At 45.6% G+C, this 24,624-nt stretch overlaps 1 protein-coding gene across 1 annotated transcript in view; it reads left to right on the forward strand.

Annotated features, from left to right (window-relative positions):
- Nucleotides 1–23,810: 23,810 nt before the first annotated feature.
- Nucleotides 23,811–24,624, forward strand: part of Kpna7 (karyopherin subunit alpha 7) — a 30,714-nt gene continuing 29,900 nt past the window's right edge. Inside the window, exon 1 of the mRNA XM_075973170.1 lies at nucleotides 23,811–23,936. The gene's annotated coding sequence lies outside the window, so the exon portion shown is untranslated. The remainder of the gene's footprint in view (nucleotides 23,937–24,624) is intronic.

Genomic DNA, 24,624 nt, shown 5'->3' on the forward strand with positions numbered 1-24,624 from the left:
GGAAATAGAGATGTGGAGACACCCACAGGTGTGGAAGAATAGCTCATGGCACTCCTAGGCTTTCTCTTTTCTACTTTCTTTGTTCCTTCATTTCCTTCTTTCCTCCCTTTCTTCCTTCTTTTTCTTTTCCTTTCTTTTCTTCTCTCTCTCTCTGTCTCTCTCTCTCTTTTTGAGACAAGGTCTCTCTAACATCAGCCTGGCTATCCTGGAACTCACTTTGTAGACCAGGCTGCCAGGCTGACCTCAGACTCATAGAGATCTGCCTGCCTGCTTCTGCCTCCCTAGTGCTGGGATTAAAGGCGTGTGCTACCGCTGCCACCACTTTGTAAATTCCATGGCCACTTAGACATGAAAGAGGCTGCATCCTCGAGTCTGACAGAAGGTAAGGGGAGATCTGGAGGAGCCATATGCCCAGCTTCTTTATGTGGGCTCTGAGGATCAAATTCAGGTCCTCATGTTTGCTTGGCAGGCATTGCACTTGCTAGGCCAGCTCTCCAACCCTGGAAGACAGCACTCATATGAAAGGCCTTCATTCAGACCACTACAGACAACCTGTGAAGTAGAGCCTGCCCCTCCAGCTGCAGCGACTTCTTTCTCAGATCCTTCCTTAGCCAAATGAAGACACAGCTGGTTTCCAGAACACCTGCCAGCTCACCTGGTTGAAACAAGGCTGGAGGGAGTGACTCAGAGGCCACAGTTTCAACATGAGAAACTGTGTGTCACATTCTCAGCTCGTTCATGGTTTTTCTCTAGTTTCTTTTCTTTTTCTTGCTAATATTCTTATTTAATGACTCATTTGAAAACTCACTGCATTGCTGGGCGGTGGTGGTGTGTGCCTTTAGTACCAGCACTCAGGAGGTAGAGACAGGCAGATCTCTGAGTTACAGAGCAGCCTGGTCTACAGAGCCAGTTTCAGGACAGCCAGGAATACGCAGAGAAACTCTGTTTTAAAAAACTAAAAAAAGAAGAAAAAAAAAAGAAAGGAAGAAAACTCTTTATCACCATTATTTGAAAGAAAAGCTGCAGGTGTTTGTTCCCATTTGCATTGAAGTGAAGATTTTTAAAGGTTTTATTACTTCCCCCCCTTTTTTTTAGAATTTTTTAAAATTATGTATAATGTTCTGCCTCCATGTATGCTTGTGCACCAGAAGAGGGCACCAGATCTCATTCCAGATGGTTGTGAGGCACCATGTGGTTGCTGGGAATTGAACTCAGGACCTCTGGAAGAACAGCCAGTGCTCTTAACCACTGAGCTATCTGTCTGCCTCTACTTTTTTTTTTCAATGCAGGGTTTCTCTGTGTAACAGCCCTGGCTGCCCTGGAACTCCCACTGTAGACCAGGCTAGCCTCGAACTCACAGAGATCTACCTGCTCTGCCTTCCTCTAAAGTGCTGGGCTTAAAGGAGTGTGCCACTTACACCTGGTTCGGCAAGCACTCTTAACTTCTGAAACAGTTTAGATAAATTGGCAATCTTCAACTAGAGACCCTTCTCAAAAAACTGAGTAAATACTGAGTTGTCAATCCTAGAAACATCTCCCCAGCTCCAAAGTGGAAGGTTTCTAAACTGTATTGGAAAAAAAAAAGACAAATTGAGCTGGAGATGTGGCTCAGTTGGTAGAACGCTCGCCTGGCCTGCCCTGGGTTCCGTCCCCAGTACAACATAAACTAGGTGCACACAATTGTAATCTTCCCACTTGAGAGGTAGAGGCAGGAGGATCAAGGTCATGTATGGCTACATTTTGAGTCTGAGCCTAGTCTGGGATATGTGAGAGCATGTCTCAAAAGCAAAACAAAAGAGTGCTTCCTATGCATGTGCCCATGAGTAGGAGACTGAGCCTACACAGTGCCCCTCACTAGTAAAACACCCAAGAAACCTCTCAATGAATTCTTCCCATGAGAAATCTCTCTGCTACAATAAAAGGGAAGTGTGGGGTGGGAAGAAATGTAATAACATTATACTGCCACATGTAGTAGGGGCATAATTTTAATCTTAGCACTTGGAAGGCTGAGGTTGGAGGGCTATCAATTCCAAGCCAGTCTCATTATGTATATCAGTGGTTAGTGCTCCCCAAGCATGAATTCAGCTTTGAGATTGATCCCCCACTGTCACGTACACTGGTCATATTGATGTACACCTATAATCTTTACACTCAGGAAATAGGATCAGAAAGGATGGCCAGGAGAAAGGAAGGAAATAGACTGTTATCTTTTGTTTTAAAAAAAGAGGGAGGATCAGGGCTGGAGAAATGGCTCAGCAGTTAAGAGCATATACTGCTCTTGCAAAGGGCCTAAGTGCCTTTCCTGTCACCCACATAGGGTGGCTCATAACCCTCTGCAATTTCAGCTCAAGGAGATTTGAAGCCCTCTTCTGACTTCCTTGGGCATACACACGTGTGGCATACACTCACACATATACATATGTGTTAGTCGGGGTTTCTATTACTGTGAAGAGACACCATGACCACAGTAACTTTTATAAAGGAAAATATTTAATTGGGTGACTCAGTTTAGAGGTTCAGTCCATTGTTGTCATGATGGAACATGGTGGTGTCCAATCAGACATAATGCTGGAGAGGTAGCTGAGAGTTCTACATCTTGTGCAGCAACAGGAAGTGAACTGTCTTACTGGGTGTAGCTTGAGCATAGGAGACCTCAAAGCCTACCCCCACAGTGACACACTTCCTCCAACAAGACCACACCTACTCCACCTACCCCGACAAGGCCACACCTTCCATTAACTCCTCTCCCTTTGGGGGACATTTCCTTTCAAACCACCACAACATACTAACAAAAATAATTTTGAAAATCTTTAAAAATAGGGAGATGTGGCCATGCATGCCTTTACTCCCAACACTAGGTAAGCAGAGACAGGTGAATTTCTGTATATAACAAACTCATTGTGTATCTGGGGGGTGGGAGTTGAGCACTGAACAGACTAGGGTAATTCTAGTTGTGGAGATGTCCGCACAGTGACTGAGTTATATGGTATAATAACTAACTCAAACTAACTCAGAATAAAACGGAGCAAAGAAATAAGAGCATAGTGGCACACACTTTTAATCCCAGTACTTGGGAGGCAGAGGCAGGTGGATCTCTGTAAATTTGAGGCCAGTCTGGTCTACATGGTGAGTTTCAGGGCAGCCAGTACTACATAGTGAGACCCTACCTCAAAAAAAAAAAAGCCGGGCGGTGGTGGCACACGCCTTTAATCCCTGCACTCGGGAGGCAGAGGCAGGCAGATCTCTGGTAGTTTGAGACCAGCCTGGTCTACAAGAGCTAGTTCTAGGACAGGCACCAAAGCTACAGAGAAACCCTGTCTCAAAAAACCAAAAAAAAAAAAAAAAAAAAAAAAGTAGAAGGAGGAGGAGAAGAGAAGAGAAGTCTTTTGCCAGCTGATCTCAGATCTACAGTTATTCCTGAAGGATATCCATGCTTCTCGTGCAGAGAAGTCAGTGGTATTCTGAGTTAGCTCAGTCAGTGATAGCCCAGTCAAGGGAACTAGCTAAGACCAGCTCACCATCTTCATCTCCTCCTACCAGACCTGTGCAGGCCTGTTCTTCATGGAGCCCCTCCAGGTGGCTGCCTATCTATGGGACCTGGGTGTCCAATATAAATAGGCAAGAAGCACAGAGAGATGCCACCCCACCTCTCCTCTTCTTCTCCTGCAACACCTACCATGACAAGCTCTGGGGCACATGGTGGTGGGCCTTCTGGGACTGGACTGCACCCCCAGGCCATGATCTTTACTCTTTATGTTGCTTTATAAGTAGCTATGAAATTCTTGGCCCTTTCTGCAAGAGTGTACCTGGCAGTGGGTGCATGGCCACAGGTGCCTACAGATGTGGGTTTGAGCTTCTGAGTGCAGGCAAGGCTGTTGCTGAAGCCGAGAGGGATTTGCAGAAGGCTGACTGCTTGGGTAGGGGACTATCAAATGCTTAATTTCTAAACGTTTCCTAATTACATCTTCCTGTGGCTGTTTTCTTTCCCACAGATCGTGAAAATCAGTCTATGCTAATCACGTAAGTGTCTCTTCCGTCTCTCAGTCTATATACATATAATTAGGCCTGTGCCTTACACATATAATTAAGCCTTCTTGGAATTAATCTGGGGACTTTGAGCAGAAGTCTGCAGGCTGCGAGCAGGCTCAACAGGGCGAGGGAGGCTGCACCTGCTAAGGGCATAGGGTGGTGAGGGAAGCCTGGTGTCCCTCACCTGTTCATCTGTCTGGTCTGAGGGAATGAGACGTGTGTAGAAAGGTGTCCGTTCTATAGCTTCCCCTCTCTAGGGACGATTCCCTGTGACCCCTCCACTTGCCACCTTCTGTTTTCCACCTACAGTGGGGACTCTGGCGCTGCTGACTGAGAACACAGAGGGAATCATCGCTTACCAACATTAGGGGAACTGGAAAACAAGCCCCGCCCCTGAGAAGGTCTAGCTCCCTCTTCAGATTTAGTGATTCTTGGCTGCTCTGTGAGTTAGTGCTATGAGATAAGAATACGGATTAGGGAGAAGCAGCTGAGGGTGGGTGTCATACAGGGAAGGGGGTGGCGATAGACCCTGGTTCCTGTGCCAAAAGGACAGAGTCTGAGCCCCTTGCACCTGTCAAAGGAGAGATGGGAGCAGGGACTTCTTGTTAAACTATTTCCACAAGGCCCTGGTCACTCCTGGAACACAGGATTCTTTGCTGGGTCGTTATAAAAAGCTAACAGAGGGGCCTGTGGGACTGGAATGGCTCAGGGGGTAAAGGTGCTTGCCACTAAACCAAATGACCTAAGTTCGATCCCTTGGACCTACGCAGTGGGAGGAGAGAACCAACTCCAAAGTTAAAGGAGAACCATAGTACATGTGCTCTCCCCCCTAAGTGAAGAAACAAACAAATAATTAAATAATAAAGATGGCCATTGTGGTGCATACCTATAATTCCCTCGTGGGGGAAGCTGAGGTAGGAAGGTTATCAGATCAAAGTCAGCCGGAACTAGATCAGGTTGTCTCACAAAGCCACACCAGCTAGATGTCTGTTATCAGAGCACTGAGGAGAAAGAAGTAGGAGGATCCTCATTCTTTATTTTTTAGTTTTTGGGGTTTTTCAAGTCATGATTTCTCTACACAGCCCTGGCTGTCCTGGAACTTGCTATGTAGACCAGGCTGGCCTCAAACGCACAGATTCACCTGCCTCTGCCTCCCAAGTGTTGTGGGGTAGAGACAGGAGGATCATGAGTTTGCGACTGGGCAGGGAAACAGTGAATTTAAGGCCAGTCTGGGTTATGTAGCAAGACTGTCTCAAACACAACAAAACACTGTATCTGGCGTAAACGCCAGGCACCTCTGCATCGCTGACCCATTTGTCCTTGGCGTGCATAATTTTGTAGTGGAGAGTCAATCAATTCTTGATTAATTTCACGAGTTAAAGAAACCTGGGCCAGGAATATAGCTCAGCACAAAATAAATGTGATGAAAATATTTTTTTTAAAGGCCACAGGCTCGATGTGCTGGTGCACACCTGAAACGCCAACACTTTGGAGGCAGAGGCAAGTGCACGTCTGTGTGTTCAAGTCAGCCTGGTCTGCAGAGCGAGACCCTAAATAAGCCAAAGTCCTTGTGTGATCAGAGAACTTGTTTCTGTGAGCTGTGTTCTTTCCTGCCTCTGCCTTCAAGGGACATGACCTCAGAAATATGAGCCCATAGCTGCATTACAGTGGGTTTGAACATAGGACGTGAGCCCAATTCTTACCAGAAGCACACTTCTCAAAGGGCAGAGCATAGTAGTGTGGCAAGAAACGACTGAGCTATAGGGGTGGTACCCCAGAGACCGGGGTCTGGAGAAAATTTAAGGGCAACACTCAAGTTCTTTGAGTGGTCCCCAGTGAAGGAGCCAGCCAATCAGGCTTGGGACAGAAAAGGCTGAGTCTATGGGGCTGACTCACGTGGCTCCTGAGATGATAGAGTCCTCCCTGAAGATAGAGCCCCCCACTGCTCTGTTGGAAGATCCCAGGGAGGTGTTTGTGTGCGCGAGACTCCCAGATCCGAAAGCTGCTAGAAAAGACTATGAAAGTCCCAGCTGGGTTTACTAAGGGTGGGGTGACTATTGGCAGGATGATTTCCCTCAGCTGGCAGGCTTTCAAAATATCTGTCTATTGTGCTCATAAATTATTAAAGCACCCCAGAAATCCCAGAGTGCATTGCATCTGAAGTTGTAGTATGTAGCCCAAACATACAAGAGCAGCCTTGGTTCTAAGCTGTCCTTTTTCACTGTTGGCTGAGACACCCCCGAGCAAGTCCCTTCTTCCTGTGTTTCTTTCCCACTGAGCCACAACCTCAGCCCCTCACTGGGGGATTCTAGGCCATGTGTGTGGAAGTTAGGGACATTGACTGTCCTCGTCTTTTACTCTCTGCCTTATTTCCTTGAGTCAGAGTCTCCTGCTGAACCTGGAGCTAAGCTGGTGGCCAACAAGTCCCACCAATCCCTCCTGTCTCCACTGCTCATGACACCAGCATTATAGACCTGCACAACCATGTGTAAGTGCAGAGATCTGAACCTAGACCCACCAGCCTGTGCGATAAGCCTCTTACCTGCTCCCTCTTCTTTAATTTTTCATTTCGAGACAGGATCTTGCTAAGTTACTCAGCGGTCTTTGAACTCATGACACTTCTGCCTTCTTTCTGGGATTAGATGGCAGCACTCATTTAATCCCAGTGCTTAATTGAGGCAGGAAGATTGTAAATTCAAGACCTGCCTAGGCAAGTTAGTGAGGTGTGACTCAGTGGTAGAACCCCTGCCTAGAATCTCCCAGTGAGGGGCTGGGGTGTGGCTCAGGGTTAGAGCACCTGCCTAGAATCCCCCAGTGGGAGGCTGGGGTGTGGCTTGGTGTGTATATGTCACCTTCACACATATGCTTGCACACACACACACACACACACACACACACACACACACACATATATAGCTCAGTGGGAGAGTATCTGGCATGCATCAACTAGGTGCTGGGTTCTATTCCTAGCAATGAAAACAAATAAACTAAGCCACCCATGGCTTATCGGAGGATTTAAAGAACACTGTCATTTTTCAGTCAATAAGAATTAGTGTTTTGTAGCTGGTCATGGTGGCGTACACCTTTAGTCCCAGTTCTTAAGAGGCAGAGGCAGGAGGATCTTTGTGAGTTCGAGGCCAGCCTGGTCTACAGAACAAGTTCCAGGATAGCCAGGACTACACAGGGAAACACTGTCTTAGAGAATTAATGGTTTGAAACCTGCCATTGATGTACTATGAAAGGATGGCTTCAATGCTGTAACCCCTTTCACTAAAAGACAGTGAAAATCATAGTACAATTGTTTTCACATTGAAGATGTCCCAGAACCCCAAGGTCTGGTGTGGTGGCGCACACCTTTGTTCCCAGCACTTAGGAGGCAGAGACAGGTGGATCTCTGTGTGTGTTCTAGACCAACTTGGTCTACATAGCAAGTTCAGTCAGTCAGTGTTATGTAGTGAGACTCTGTCTTAAAACAAAACAAAACAAAAACAAAAGCAAAACACCCCCCCCACCAGCTTCATTGCTACTGCATGGTAGAGAGCTGGGGGTAGGGAATCTTGCCTTATGTATATAGTGTAGGGTATTGTAAAAACAGTTTTTTAACCAATGTTCAGCCCTAAAAACATATACAAAAAGTAACATATATATATGTATATGTATGTATACACACACATATAACAACAAGTAATGAAATAAGAGGCCATGAATTTGAAACAGTGAGAAAGAGGGGTATATGGGAGGGTTTGGGGGAGGAAAGGGAAGTGGGAAATGAGACAATTATAATCTCAAAAGATAAAACATCTGTCTTTTAAAAGCCAAGGTGTAAGAGGACAACCTGCAGGAGTCAAATTTCTCCTTCCATCAAGTTGAAGGGATTGAACTCAGGTCATCAGGCTTAGCAGCAAGTGCTTTTATCACTTTTTGAGACATGGTCCTGCTTTGTGGAACAGGCTGGTTTTGAACTCGCGATCCCCCACCCCTCTGCTGCCTCTAGACTGGGATTCCAGGCATGCACCACTGTAGGCACAATCTGAGAAACTGTTGCCTTTCATCCGATAAAGGAGTGGCTGGAGGGTAGAGTGGGAGTAGATGGGGGGGGCAGGAGGAGGGGAAGGAGTGGGAACTGTGGTTGGTATGTAAAATGAATAAAAAATTTAAAAAATAGGAAAAAAAAAAGAAACCTGACTCAGGTATAGCTCTTCCTACAGTACCCTTGGACAGCTCAGTCACCTCCATGGCCTCTCCCTCCTCCCCATCTGTCTTCTGGAAGCGATAATCCCACACCATAAGCATCCCTTTGTCATTTGTTGCCTGACAGTTCAATCACATTATCTTCTTGCTCTCTAGTTTCTGTTGGTTTTGCTCAGCATAGATGGAAGTCAGGCAGGAGATAAGACGGAAATCCACCCGGGATGATACACAAACAGCCCCAAAGGCAGAGTAAGAGACACACAGCTTGTCACTAATACAAACATCTGCCCTCATCTTATGAGGAAAATAGAGCTAAGAATTTCTTCTGTTAATAACACCTGGGCTGTTTGCATGCTTTTGGGCACGTGTGCGTGTGTGTGTGTGTGTGTGTGTGTGTGTGTGTGCACTTGCACATACGTGTGTGTGAGCAAGTAGACCAGAGGTTAACCTTGTGTCTTCAGGATGCTCTCCACTTGTGTTTTGAGATAAGTCTCCCACTAAACCTGGAGCTGGCTTACTCACCTAGTATGGCTGGTCAGCTAGCCCCAGAATCTACGTATGTCTGCCTCCTCCCCCTCAACACTTGGGTTAAGGATGCATGCCATGCTACCGTATCCAGCTTTTAAGTACCTGCCAGGAAACCAGACCTTATTCTGGTGCAGCAAGCATTGTGCCCACCGAGCCATCTTCTCAGCCTTCTCCTTTGTCAACAGCAATTAGGCTGGTATCTTTTCTGAGGAGGGAATACATTTGTGTGTTGTAGGTGTGTGTGTTGTGCGGAGGTCAGAGATCAAGCTCAGAGGCCTTCCTCCTTGTTTTTCTGACACAGGGTCTCTCTTTAGCCTTGAACTCACCAGGTGAGCCAGGCTGGCCAGTCAGGGAGCCCTAGGGAACCTCCTGTCTCTTGTGTTCCCAGCACTGGGATTATAAGCATGTATCACTATACCCAGCTTTTGTATATGGATACCAGGGATCAAACTCAGGTCTTCATGTTTCTATGGTAGGCACTTTGCTCACTGAGCTATCTTCTCCCCAGGCAGCTACTGATATGAACCGCAAGCTCGAAGGATGTACAAGACTCTGGAACCTGGTTCCAACTCTTTGTTGGCTATTGAAAAATGTCTGGAATAGGAAAACTCCACATTTGCCAAATAGGAGCTTGTCTGACCCCCCAGGATAAGATCAGAAAACATGAAGGGTGTTTTCTCTAAAAGGATGCTCAGTCAGATGATGCCACACATACGTGCTGGGTAAGGAAATTTCTGGTGATGTTTGTTCTTTTTTTAAAAAAATTATTAATTTACTTATTTAATCCTGATCTTACTATGTATTCCTGGTTGCCCTTGAACTCACTCTGTAGACCAGGCTGGCCTCAGACTCACAGAGATCCAACTGCTGCTGCCTCCTGAGTGCTGGGATTAAAGATGTGTGCCACCATGCTGACACTCTGTTGTTGTTGTTGTTGCTGCTTCGAGTCAGCTTCTCCCTATTTAGCCCAGGCTGGCCTCGAGCTCCTGAGCTCCTGATCCTCAGACATGTAATGTCATACCCAGCAAAGGTGACTTAAACAAACAAAAAGCCTTCTTTAGTGGCTGAGGTGATGGCTCAGTGTCTGTTACAAAAGCATAAGACCCTGAACTGAGATCTGCTGCACCCTAGTAAGAAGCCACAAGCTCAGTGCTTGGAAGATGAAGTCAAGAGGATTCCTGGGGCTATTCTACCTGAATTAGAGAGCTCCAAATTCAGTGAGAGACGCTACCTCAAAAAAATTAGGTGAAGAATGATTGAGGCAGACACCTAACATTTTTCTCTGGCCTCCACATGAATGGGTACCCATATATACACATAGACATTACACATATACACAAATAAATATGAAATAAATGAGTAAATAAACCTTCTTTAAGCATATCAAGTTCCTTGAAAATAATCCCAGGAAGACTAGTTTTAGGATATGAAACTATTGTTAGTGATTTTGAACCTATTTTGTTTTATTATAAGGAGGAATCAAATATAAATCAATGGCCAGAGGCTCTCTTTAGTCTTCAGACTGTGGTGGTGGAGGGAGGGTCCTCCTGGCTCACTCTAGAAGACACATTCTCAGCTGTTTGCCACAGTAGACACGGGAAGAAGGGGGATCAGTGCTGTCCCAGGGGTGGTGCAGGATGAAGCATTGCCTGGTTCCCTGTGTACTCCTTAAAGACCAAACATGGACACGGATCCTGGGCCCAGAAATAGCCCCTTGCCCCAGAGAGCCTTGGAATTCTGCAGGGTCATCTCAAGGAAGCGAGAGCCAAAGGAGGCGACTGTTGGAACCCTCTGTGCTGGCTTTGAAGTGGAGGCCTAGGACAGGCTGTTCTGAGCAGAAGGCTCCTAAATTATGGCAGAGACAAGCCTGGGATGCAGACAAGGACTTTTGCACTGCCAGAGAGTTCGAAAAAGGTCTCTGTTCCAAGTCTCCTAGAGGTTTCCCAGGGAGTGTGTGTTCTAGAAGACCCCAGACATGGTTGCCAAGCCTGCTGAAGACCAGTTTGCCTGGGTGTACAGCCCTCCTACTCCACTTCTCTGTCCCTTCCTCCCCACTCGCTCTCTGCTTTTGCTTGATTCTGTTCTGTTTGGGACATAGCCTCATGTACCCGAGGGTTGCCTCAAACTCAGTGTATAGCTGAAGATGACCAGCCCCACAGGAAGACTTGGATAGAACTAAACAGAGGATGTGACACACTCTCACGCCCCAGACAGATGTGACCATGAAAACAAGGACTCAATCTAGTACAGGACTTAGGACCAATACCCATCCTCAAACCCTGGTCATCATCATGTTCTGAGGAACATTATTAAACCTCTGTGAGTCCAGGCATGCTATGTGTGACACAAACCTAAGAGTGACTGTGTTGTGGAATTTTTGATGGAGTAGATAGAACTAGGATATTGTGCTAGCCAGGGGCTCTACCACTGAGCCACACCCCAGCCCTCACTGGGGGATTCTAGGCAGGGTCTCTACCACTGAGCCACACCCCAGCCCCTCACTGGGGATTCTAGACAGGGTCTCTACCACTGAGCCACACCCCAGCCCCTCACTGGGGATTCTAGGCAGGGGCTCTACCACTGAGCCACACCCCAGCCCCTCACTGGGGATTCTAGGCAGGGGCTCTACCACTGAGCCACACCCCAGCCCCTCACTGGGGATTCTAGGCAGGGTCTCTACCACTGAGCCACACCCCAGCCCCTCACTGGGGATTCTAGGCAGGGGCTCTACCACTGAGCCACACCCCAGCCCTCACTGGGGGATTCTAGGCAGGGGCTCTACCACTGAGCCACACCCCAGCCCCACACTGGGGGATTCTAGGCAGGGGCTCTACCACTGAGCCACACCCCAGCCCCTCACTGGGGATTCTAGGCAGGGGCTCTATCACTGAGCCACACCCCAGCCCTCACTGGGGGATTCTAGGCAGGGGCTCTACCACTGAGCCACACCCCAGCCCCTCACTGGGGGATTCTAGGCAGGGGCTCTACCACTGAGCCACACCCCAGCCCCTCACTGGGGATTCTAGGCAGGGGCTCTACCACTGAGCCACACCCCAGCCCTCACTGGGGGATTCTAGGCAGGGGCTCTACCACTGAGCCACACCCCAGCCCCACACTGGGGGATTCTAGGCAGGGGCTCTACCACTGAGCCACACCCCAGCCCCTCACTGGGGATTCTAGGCAGGGACTCTACCACTGAGCCACACCCCAGCCCTCACTGGGGGATTCTAGGCAGGGGCTCTACCACTGAGCCACACCCCAGCCCCTCACTGGGGGATTCTAGGCAGGGACTCTACCACTGAGCCACACCCCAGCCCCTCACTGGGGATTCTAGGCAGGGGCTCTACCACTGAGCCACACCCCAGCCCTCACTGGGGGATTCTAGGCAGGGGCTCTACCACTGAGCCACACCCCAGCCCCACACTGGGGGATTCTAGGCAGGGGCTCTACCACTGAGCCACACCCCAGCCCCTCACTGGGGATTCTAGGCAGGGACTCTACCACTGAGCCACACCCCAGCCCTCACTGGGGGATTCTAGGCAGGGGCTCTACCACTGAGCCACACCCCAGCCCCTCACTGGGGGATTCTAGGCAGGGGCTCTACCACTGAGCCACACCCCAGCCCCTCACTGGGGATTCTAGGCAGGGGCTCTATCACTGAGCCACACCCCAGCCCTCACTGGGGGATTCTAGGCAGGGGCTCTATCACTGAGCCACCCCCCAGCCCTCACTGGGGGAGTCTAGGCAAACACTTTGTTTTACGGGGACATGGTAAGTGGTAGGGGACTGTTAGCACACTCTGATGTCTGGTGATATCTGCTTATGTGCCTCTGGCTTCCCACTTACTTCCTCCCTGTCCCTCTGTGTCAGGTTGAAGCCCCACAGATCAGGGACTGTGGACTATTTGTCTTATTGAAGGCTGAGAAACCTCAGGAGAAGGGCAGCATTGTATATGACCCGACTTTTTAGGATGATGCTCTGAGAAGCCAGAGGAGGAAAATCAATTCCGCCTCATCCACCTTCTCAGTCTCATTTTTTACTCTGTGGATGACATGTCGACTCAGGTAACCTCAAGTGACAGAAGCCAGGCCACCACTGCCATCCCCACCCAGGAAGGTAAGTCTCTACACCCTTGAATTTCTGTTCTCTTGAGCACTAACAGAGGAAGGGGCCTTCTCATCACTTCCTAGGACTATATGAAATGCCTTGTAATGAACTCTCGGGTTCCCCTGGATTCCTAACACTGCACTCTCTTTTGTTTTGTTTTTCAAGACAGGGTTTCTCTGTGTAGCCCTGGCTCTCCTGGTACTCGCTCTGCCTCTGCCTCCTGTGTGCTAGGTTTAAAGGCATGCCCCTCCTCCCGCCCCCAGCTGTCACACTGCACTCTGATTATAGATCATAAGGTCCCAGCAGATCATAAGGTCTGACAGACTCGGGGAGATCCCCTCCCTCATCCTCAGTGCCAGCATTTTCATTAGAGAGAAGACTGGGCTAATGCAAGGGCAAGCAAATACTCCATGCTGGGTAAGCAGAAAATTCTCCCCCTGGGCACTTCCTTCGGTTGCAAGCACCCTACCACTGAGCTACGCCCCAGCTCCTCACTGGGGGATTCTAGGCAGGAGCTCTACCACTGAGCCACACTCCAGCCCCTCACTGGGGATTCTAGGTAGGAGCTCTACCACTGAGCCACACCCCAGCCCCTCACTGGGGGATTCTAGGCAGGTGCTCTACCACTGAGCCACACTCTAGCCCCTCACTGGGGGATTCTAGGCAGGTACTCTACCACTGAACCACACCCCAGCCCCTCACTGGGGGATTCTAGGCAGGGGCTCTACCACTGAGCCACACCCCAGGTCCTCACTGGGGAATCCTAGGCAGGTGCTCTACCCCTGAGCCACACCCCAGCCCTCACAGGGGAATCCAAGCTTCCTTTGTAGAGGCGTAAACGAATGCAGACAGTTTGTAAAAATATATATATAGTTTTAATGCAGAAATAGACTTACAGAACCACCGTTCCCGCGGAGACCAGGAAAGTAGAAGAGGAAGCTCGGAGCACGCTCGCCAAATTTATAGGCAGACATTAGCCCGAGGCGAACACGCCCCCTAAGGGGCGGGACTTATCCCTACATCTCCCCTTTTTGTCTAAATAAGACAGAACTAAACCAAATACAACTACATACAATAACAACAAATACTAAATATAACAAACAATATTGAGAACAAAAGCTTTGCTAAACATTCTATCTCAAGGAGTCCAAATAATGTAAAGAGTAACTACAATTATATAATCTTCAACTCAGTCAAAGATCTGAGAAGGGAATAAACACTACTCAACAAACGAGATATATCCAAAATGTGCAACAATTGACAGACAACTGACTACCTGGGCAATCACCCAAAGTCTCGTTTGCAATGTTGAGTCAACCAATTTTGGCTAAAGCCTAACATAACTGACATACCATTATTAAAGGCAAGGAACTTTTCAAAACTATCTTACCCTGTCTTGGCAGGATATGACAGTCCTGTTTTATCTTTTGATGCACGCTCTGTATCTGTGTCAGTGGTTGAGGTATAGGCATTTCTTTGCCCAAAGGCCAGTTCTGCCAAATAGAAAGGCTCCAGGTGGAGTGTCTTTGGTGCTCAACATTCTCTCGGGAATGGAGTGGTGTTGCCAGGAGCAATTGTGTCTCACTATCACGAAACTCTGAGTTAGATTAAAGGCCATTTTCTACAGCTCTTTGAAGAGGTTGAAGATTATCTATCTATACTGAGTATAATCTCTATATATCTAAAGAACCTGATTAGTCTGATTATAAATGACAAACTTAGATGACTATTTATCTATATAATTCTCAATATCTATCTAACTTAAAGACAAAGACAATAAACAACTGTGTAACAAATGAGGATAATGACCTCCAAATATAAACACTGTACAAATATACATTGCAATATGGTAAATATATATCAATGCACAAACATTATATAAGTATCTTAATCAGAGGTAGAAATGTACATCGCAATATGGTAAATGTATACAATATATATATCAATACAATATATGTCAATATATAAAAATGTTTTAAACAGACATAGAAACATGCATGCATACAATAGTCAATATAATTTAACTTTGTTTCAATATACAAGAATTGATACCAATATATTTGTCTAAAAGCAGTAACTCACAATTATAAATCTATAATCCCATCATTCCCTCTTTTTTTTTTTTCAAAATGATCCCTGAGCTTATAAAATTCCTCCCCCAACCTCCCAACCCCTAAATGATGTCCCTAAACCCAGGGGTAAACTTTACTGGGAGAGGGGACGTCGTCCTCTAGAATTACTTCCAGCTGTCATGGGGGCGACGTTCTTTCTGGGGGATCCTGTGAAAGTAAAATGATGGTTAAATTTCAAGATCAATGTCTTTTAAAATTGCAAATAGTCTCTGAGTATTTTGTGGAGGTCTGGCCAGAATGTTGTACAAGATGTGCACCATTTCAGCTAACCAAGTTGGGATCGTCTTGTGCAGCTGGTATCCAAAACAGGTCTTGTAGTAGCGCTATCAGTATCATGACGTCATCTCAACCAGGTAGAGTTGTTGTTGTGGGGCCCCATCTTCTTCCTGGAAACTTCAAATGTCACTTCGGGAAAAACTCATTGTTCATTGTGAAAAACTTAAACATTAATCATATAGACATATATATACATACATATATATATTCAATAAAAGGCATGATATATATATTCAATGAAAAGTATGATAGATATGAAGAAAAGCAAAGATGTTTTCTAAACTCATATTTCTTTCTGTCCCATATCATGGCTCTTGACATGAGACAGAAACTCCAGAAACTCTGGGTTTTTCTCTTACTAACAGGCTTGGAATTGGAGAAGGACTGAGCCAGAGTCCAACTTCAAAACCAGCTCTATATATTTATAAAGAAATGTTTAATAAGATATATAAATAAAAATTAATACTTACAAAATGTGTCCATCCATCAGTAATTAAATATTCAGGGTTCCTTAATTTCTTTGAAGATGAGTGTTTTCCTGTGGAGATAAGAAAAGAACCCCGCCTCCAAACCTATTTGTATTTCTTACCATCAGTATGTTCGCCATCCTTATGAAAGAATTGTTATTTATCTTTTCCAAGTGGCTTCTCTTCTTCAAACCGAACCTTTATTAATTTTGATGGTATCCACAATTTTTCCTCACCTGTGGAGATAAGAGCAAAACCCCTTCCCCAACGTAGCACATATCCTGGCTTCCATTGTGAGGTCAGCACATCCTTGAAATAAACTGGTTGATTTAGTTCAGTAGACTTTTCCATTATCCAATGTCTTTCTGCAGCCGTTGTTCCCTTCTCATTAGCGTTGAGAAAATTCAAGGTTAACAAAGCATTATGTAGCCTATTTCTGGGGGTGTTTTCCACCCCTTTCTGTTTGTTCAACATATCTTTTATAGTTCGATTTGATCTTTCTATGACTGCTTGACCTGTAGGATTGTATGGTATACCTGTAACATGCTTGATATTGTAATAATCAAAAAACCGTTTTATTTTCCTAGAAACATAAGCAGGACCATTGTCCGTTTTTATTTGTGTAGGTATACCCATGATAGCCATGACTTCTAATAAATGAGTGATTACTGAATCAGCTTTTTCTGAACTTAAAGCAGTTGCCCACTGAAAGCCTGAATAAGTGTCAATGGTGTGATGAACATATTTTAATTTGCCAAATTCTGCAAAGTGGAACACATCCATCTGCCAGATTTCATTCCTTTGGGTGCCCTTTGGATTAGCCCCTGCAGGCAGTGGCGTTTGGTTATAGAAAGAGCAAGTAGGGCATTTCTTTACAATCTCCTTAGCTTGTTGCCATGTAATTGAAAACTCTTTCTTCAAACCTTTGCTATTAACATGATGTTTTTTATGAAATTCAGAGGCTTGTAGCACACTACCAATCAGTAATTGATCAATTTCTGCATTACCTTGTGCTAGAGGACCTGGCAGACCCGTATGGGATCGGATGTGTGTTATGTACATAGGGCAAAGCCTGTTTCTGATCAAATCTTGAACCTGGAGAAACAATGAGGTTAGTTCAGTATCATCAGGTATAAATTCAGCAGTTTCAATATGTAAAATAACTCTTTCTGCGTATTGTGAATCTGTAACTATATTAATAGGTTCTTTAAAATCCCTTAGCACCATAAGAATGGCATATAATTCTGCCTTCTGGACAGAATTATACGGACTTTGTTCCACCTTATCCAAGTCTTCTGATTTGTAACCTGCCTTCCCTGATTTATTGGCATCAGTATAGAATGTACGGGCTCCAGTTATTGGAGCATCACGGACGATTCGAGGAAGAATCCAAGAAGTTCTCTTTATGAAGTTAAGCCGCTTGCTTTTTGGATAGTTGTTATTAATGTCTCCCAAAAAATTAGCACAAGCTCTTTGCCATGGTTCATTATCTTCCCATAATTTCTTTAGTTCATCAGCAGTGAAGGGCACTATAATTTCTGCTGGGTCTATGCCTGCTAGTTGACGAAGTCTCAGCTTGCCTTTTATAATTAACTCAGAGACTTTTTCCACATAAGTTTTCAGTTTCTTACTTGGTTTATGTGGTAAAAAGATCCATTCCAAAATAATATCATCTCTCTGCATTAAAATTCCTGTAGGAGAAATTTTTGATGGTAGTATGACAAGAATACAATCGAGCTCTGGATTCACCCTGTCCACATGTGCCTGTTGTAATTTTTCCTCAATCATTGTCAGTTCCTTTTCTGCTTCAGCTGTTAATTCTCTGGGACTGTTTAAATCTTTATCACCATCCAAGGTTTTGTTCAAATGAATTATTAGATCAGGTGTTATTCCAATAGCTGGTCGTAGACTGGAAATGTCTCCTAACAGTCTTTGAAAGTCATTAAGAGTCCGTAGGCGATCTCTCCTAATTTGTGCTTTTTGTGTCTTAATTTTTTGCAAACCTATTTTATAACCTAAATAATTAACAGAATCTCCCTTCTGAATCTTTTCAGGAGCGATTTGCAATCCCCATTTAGGTAAAAGTATCTTTATTTCTTCAAACAGTCTGTTCAAGGTATCCATGTTTGAATCGGATAACAAGATGTCGTCCATGTAATGGTATACTATAGATTTGGGAAATTTCTTGCGTATTATTTGCAATGGTTGGTTCACAAAATATTGGCACAGGGAGGGGCTATTTAACATACCCTGGGGGAGAACGGTCCAGTGGTACCTCCTCGAAGGTTGAGAATTGTTATAAGTAGGCACTGTGAAGGCAAATTTTTCTCTATCTTCTTTTTGCAAAGGTATAGTGAAAAAACAATCCTTTAAATCAATAACTATGAGAGGCCATCCTTTTGGTAATAAAGAGGGCAAAGGAATTCCAGATTGCAGAGGGCCCATAGGTTGAATAACCTTGTTGATGGCCCTGAGATCTGTCACCATTCTCCATTTACCTGATTTTTTCTTAACCACAAATACAGGAGAATTCCAAGGGCTGGTAGATTCTTCTATATGTCCAGCATCTAATTGTTCTTGTACCAGCTGTTCTAAAGCCTGTAACTTTTCCTCAGCTAAAGGCCATTGCTTTGTCCATATTGGTTTCTCAGTCAACCATTTTAGAGGCAAGGCTGTTGGTATCTCTGAAGGGACATCAATTGCTTGTTCTTGTACAGCCCGAATGGCCGGTTTTCTCCGTTTGAAATATCTTTTAATATTATTCTCAGAACTATAGGCTCTAGAAGTAGCAGGAATGTTAATTTCGGTATTCCATTGTTGTAATAGGTCACGACCCCATAAATTCATTGCGATATTGGCTACATATGGCTTTAATTTTCCTATTTGTCCCTCTGGCCCTATACATTCAACCCATCTCGTGCTCTGCCTTACTCGAGATAGGGTTCCAATTCCCAGGAGCTGAACATTTACATTCTGAAGAGGCCAATACGGATGCCAAGATTCTGGGGTAATGATACTTACATCAGCACCTGTGTCCAGCAGGCCAGTAATAAAAATGCCATTTACACACACTCTCAGTTTAGGTCTTTGATCATTTATAGAAGTTTGCCAAAACACACGTAACTTATCTTTCTGATCATTATTGCTTGTAACAGTAGGCATGGGGCTTCCTAATTGTCCTGATGAGGCACGTTCTCTGCAGAAACTGGATATGACTGAACCATGTTTGCCATGGGGGCCTGTGAGGCCCCCCCTCTCACGTTTCCCGACTGTATCAGGTTGCCTTGTCTATCTCTTGTAGACCTGCATTCATTCGTCCAATGTCTGCCTTTTCCACATCTTCTACATAAACCTGAAGGCTGAGTCCTCCTATTTCTGTTATTTCTAGAAGATGCATTATTATTATTATTTCTGAAAGATGCATTATTATTATTATTATTTCTGAAAATCCGTTGTCTACAATTCCTTTTCATATGACCCATTTTGCCACAATTAAAACATTTGGTATTCTGGTGTCTCCTTTTACCATTGGAAATTGCTTCTTCTACCCATGCTTCAGTGCCATAATCAAATGTATCAACATTGAGTGTATGCAAGACCCATTCTTCCAAAGGCGCTGATCTGAGCTTTAAAGGCCCCAAAATCCTTTTGCATTCCACATTTGCATTTTCATAAGCCAAAGACTCAATCATTATACGTCTTGCTTCTGGGTCAGATATCCCTATTTGTACAGCCTTAGTTAATCTTTGTAAAAAGTCACTAAAGGGTTCTCTCTGACCCTGTTTAACTCTGACAAATGATTCTATTCTCTGTCCTGGGTCTTGTACCCTGTCCCAAGCCCTTAAGGCTGCTGTAGTACACATGGAGAGTGTGTTTTCATCCAAATTAGCTTGTTCCTGAGGGTCGGAAAAGAGCCCTTCACCTAGAAATTTATCTAGGGAAATGTCAATTCTCTTTGCTTTTTCCTGCTGTTCTAAGAGTCTAGCCTCTTGCCTGAATAAGCATTGCCATTTCAATTGCGGTCCACTCTCAAGTACTGCAGAGCTCAGCTGGAGCCAGTCCAAGGGGGTTGCTCTGTTTGTCGTGGCCCAAGATCTTAGCATCTCTTTAACAAAAGAGGCTTGCATCCCAAAAGTCATGACAGCCTGTTTAATTTCCTTGAGGTCATTCATACGGACAGGCTCCCATGTATCCTCCTTGATGACCCTAGGGTTTCTGGAACCAACCACCTTCTCTGTTGTTATTACTGGAAAGGCAGGTAGAGCTGTCGGTAGAGCTTTGTGGAAATTGTCCCGGAGAGATTTACCCACAGATGTAGTTAAAATTTGCCCTTCTACCCTTTGCTCTTCTTCATCAGAATTCAGAAATTCCTCAATCTTTTCAATTCTATTCACTATTGCCTTCTGCAATGTCTGAATCTCCTGTCCAGAATTATGTTCCAAAGCCTTCATTGAGGATTCTAAAGTATGAAGTTTGTCCGTTAGAGATAACATCTTATCTTTGGACATAATTTTTATGGCATAAACTGTGCCTTCTTGTATTGACACTCTTTCCATCAATTTGTCATAAGCTTTAGACAAAATCCAATTGTCACATTCAGCAGTTTTGATTCTCTCAGTTAATGTTTCATTTCCTACAGAAAGGGATTGAATCTTATTGTCCAAATCAGCTGTTCCCTCTTCCATAGTAATGAATTTCTCCTTAATATCAGCCACTAATGTTTCAGTTCCTACAGAGAGGGACTGAACCTTACGATCCAGATCAGCTGTTCCCTCTTCCATAGTAATGAATTTCTCCTTAACATCAGCCTGGAGAGCCTCAAACTGATTCTTGAGAAGATTGTTATCAGCCTGGAGAACTTCAAACCGATTCTCGAGAAGATTGTTATCAGTCTGGAGAACTCCAAACTGATTCTTGAGAAGATTGTTATCAGTCTGGAGAACTTCAAACTGATTCTTGAGAAGATTGTTATCAGTCTGGAGAACTTCAAACTGATTCTTGAGAAGATTGTTATCAGTCTGGAGAACTTCAAACTGATTCTTGAGAAGATTGTTATCATTCTCAATTGTTTTTAAGCGTTCTATTTCTGCCTTAAGAATCCTGGATTCATCTCGTAAAGACTTTATCATATTTCTATTATCAAACCATTTGGTGCCAATGAAAACTACGAATCCCAGAAGGATCCATAGAGGTGGCGTGATAGACACCTCTTGTAAAATCTCCCACATGGTACAATTAAAAAAACTGTTAAATTCTTGAACAGTAATGTGTTCAGACATTTTATTTATAAAAGAAAAAAAAAATTTTTACCTGCAATGATCGGTTCCTGCCAGTTGTTGGTCTCTGTGTTTTTGGAGCCTGTCCTAGAACTAGCTCTTGTAGACCAGGCTGGCCTCGAACTCACAGAGATCCACCTGTCTCTGCCTCCCAAGTGCTGGGATTAAAGGCGTGCACTACCACGGCCCGGCAGGCCTCAAACTCACAGAGATCCGTCTGCCTCTGCTTCCCAAGTGCTGGGATTAAAGGCGTGTGCTACCACTGCCTGGCAGGCCTCAAACTCACAGAGATCCGTCTGCCTCTGCTTCCCAAGTGCTGGGATTAAAGGCGTGTGCTACCACTGCCTGGCAGGCCTCAAACTCACAGAGATCCGCCTGCCCTTGCCTCCCAAGTGCTGGTATCAAAAGCGTGCGCCACCACTGCCCTGCCAAGTCACTTTGTGTCAGACCAAATCTGCCGCTGTGGCAGCTTTTGTTGCAAAACCGCAGGTACTTAAGCTTCCGCTAATTCAGGCAGTGGGGTTCCGCTGTAAAACTTAGCCAAGGCAGGCAGAATGGGCCTGTGTGGCCGAGTATGTCTCGGACTCGGCACTGGGGCCGGAGTCACGAACTGAAAAACAGCACCCAGGAGGGTGCTGTGTTAGCTAGCGGGCTACCCGCTTGAGTCGAGGGCAAAATAGCCCGACGTTGGACGCCAAAATGTAGAGGCGTAAACGAATGCAGACAGTTTGTAAAAATATATATATAGTTTTAATGCAGAAATAGACTTACAGAACCACCGTTCCCGCGGAGACCAGGAAAGTAGAAGAGGAAGCTCGGAGCACAATCGCCAAATTTATAGGCAGACATTAGCCCGAGGCGAACACGCCCCCTAAGGGGCGGGACTTATCCCTACATTCCTTTTTTATTTTTTCTCATTATGTTACCCAGACTAGCCTTGAGCTCCCTCTATAGCCCAGATAGGCCTTGAACTTGCCATCCTCCTGATTCCCTTGTATCTGAGATGACAGTCATATATCACCAGACTCAGCCCACCTACAACTCTTACCTAGCACAGAGCTGGAACATACTCTGTCTTTCTCAGCTTTCCACCTCTCATCTCTCTTAAGGAATTTGCAACAGCCTGTGCGGAACTGGGTCCATCGAGTTTCCGTTTTACAGACATCAATGTATGTGTGCAGGGGCATGCATGTAGGCATATGCACATGTGTGTGCTGTGCGCGCATAGGTGTTTGTGTGCTCATGTGAAAATGCACATGGAGGCCAGAGGACAACTGTTCCTCAGGAGCTGTCCACCTTGTTTTTTGACACCAAATAGGTTAAGCTGCCTAGACACTGAGCCCAAGGATCCACCTGTCTCTGCATTCCCAGTGCTGGGGTTTCAAGAACATGCCACCATGCCCAGCTTTTTTGGCAGGGGTTCTGGGACTCGAACTCAATTGCTCAAGCTTGACTGAGTCATTTCCCCAGGCTGTGTTCATTCATTCTCTGTCTCTCTCCCTCTCCCCACACTCTTCTGTTCTGTTTTTCATCCTTAAGAGTTTATCCAAGGGCTTTCTTTTTTTTTAAATCTTTTTTTTTTATTGAGAAAATGAGAAAAAAAAACAAGTTTCCACCTCCTCCCAGCCTCCCATTTCCCTCCCCCTCCTCCCACCCTTCTCCCCCTCCCCCCACTCCTTTCCCCCTCCCTCTCCAGTCCAAAGAGCAGTCAGGGTTCCCTGCCCTGTGTTAAGTCCTAGGTCCTCCCCCCTCCGTCCATATCTAGGAAGGTGAACATCCAAACTGGCTAGGCTCCCACAAAGCCAGCACATTACGTAGGATCATAACCCCTTGCCATTGTCCTTGGCGTCTCATCAGCTCTCATTGTTCGCCATGTTCAGAGAGTCCAGTTTTATCCCATGCTTTTTCAGTCACAGTCCAGCTGGCCTTGGTGAGCTCCCAATAGATCAGCTCCACTGTCTCAGTGGGTGGGTGCACCCCTCATGGTCCCGACTTCTTTGCTCATGTTCTCCCTCCTTCTGCTCCTCATTGGGACCTTGGGAGCTCGAAAACACTATCCTGAGTGAGGTAACCCAGACCCAAAAAGATGAATATGGGATGTACTCACTCATAATTGGTTTCTAGCCATAAATAAGGGACACAGAGCCTACAATTGGTGATCCTAAAGAAGCTAAGTAAGAAGGTGAACAAAAGGAAAAACATATAGTTATCCTCTTGGCTATGGGAAGTAGACAAAGTTGCCGGGGAGAAAATTGAGATCTTGGGGGTGGGGTGGGATGGGGGTAAGGGGAGATGGGGAGAGAAAAGGGAGAAGGGGAGGAAGGGGGGAATTTGGGGAAAAAGGAGGATTGGGATAAAGGAAGGTTGGATAGGGGAGCACGGAAGCACAATTCTTAGTTAAGGGAGCCACCTTAGGGTTGGCAAGAGACTTGAACCTAGAGTGGCTCCCAGGTGCCCAAGCCGAGGTCCCCAGTTAATTCCTTGGGCAGCTGGGGATAGGGAACCTGAAATGACCCTATCCTAGAGCAATACTGACGAATATCTTGCATATCATCATAGAACCTTCATCTGGTGATGGATGGAGATAGAGACAGAGATCCAAGGGCTTTCAATGCTGAATATGCATGTCACCTCCACAGGGCTCACTTGAACACGAGAATCACCAGAGAGACCCACGCTTCCCACCCTCACACAAACCAAGCATTCTCTGGACCTGGACCATTTGGACAGCAAAGCTCCCCAGCTGTTCTCAATATGCATCCGGAGGCCCAGCTACCATCACTTTGGTTGCAAACAGGTCTGCAGGGAAGAATGAGCAGCCTCAAAACACCTGCTCACTACTGAGGGCATTTAAGGCTGCCCCTGGAACCAAATGCAGCAGTTCTCTGGATGGGACTGGTCAGGCTCACGAACCCATAGGTGATCTTTAGGTGAGTTCAGAAGGGTGGCTTGGACTCTGCTTGTGGGTGTTGGGGCACTCGCTGGCCTCTTCTGCCTGGGTTCTGACTCTTCTTCCTGTAGCAGGCTATGGAACTGTCTGGGCTCTTGGGATGCTCTTGCCAAGCTTGGGCCTAAGGGGCTACCTTGAGAAGGCTCTGGTTGCTGCATCTCCTGAAGTTAGCTGTGGCTTATGACATTGTAACTCTGAGACTGTCTTTATGACAGCTAAGGAGGAAGCAGCAACTGCTGGGTTTATGTCTACTCTGCTAAGCCTAGATATAAACTGTTGTATATAGGCAGGGTTATTTACTTCATTATAACATAAGCTTTTTGTTTTAGACAGGTTTGCCCAGCTATGGGCTAATATGCTTTAGGACATGCTGAGATAGGCAAGACTAATGTTCAACAAGTTAACTATACTATATGCATTTTTTTCCCCTTTAGAGGCAGTGTCTCCCTAGGTAGTCCAGGCTGGCTTCATACTACCAATTCTCCTGCCTCAGCTTCAGGAGTGCTGAGATTTGAGGCCTGGGCTGGCTTCCAGGGCATTTTAATTTTAGTTACGATGTTTTAAATTATTCTGGTGGCTTTATCTGAGTAGAACTTCCAAGCAGCAGCCTAGAGTCCTGGTATCCTGTCCTGGCTCTCCTGCTGGCTCTCAGTGAGATCACCTGTGGG

Source organism: Microtus pennsylvanicus, chromosome 1, assembly GCF_037038515.1.
Source record: "Microtus pennsylvanicus isolate mMicPen1 chromosome 1, mMicPen1.hap1, whole genome shotgun sequence".
NCBI classification, from domain to species: domain Eukaryota; kingdom Metazoa; phylum Chordata; class Mammalia; order Rodentia; family Cricetidae; genus Microtus; species Microtus pennsylvanicus.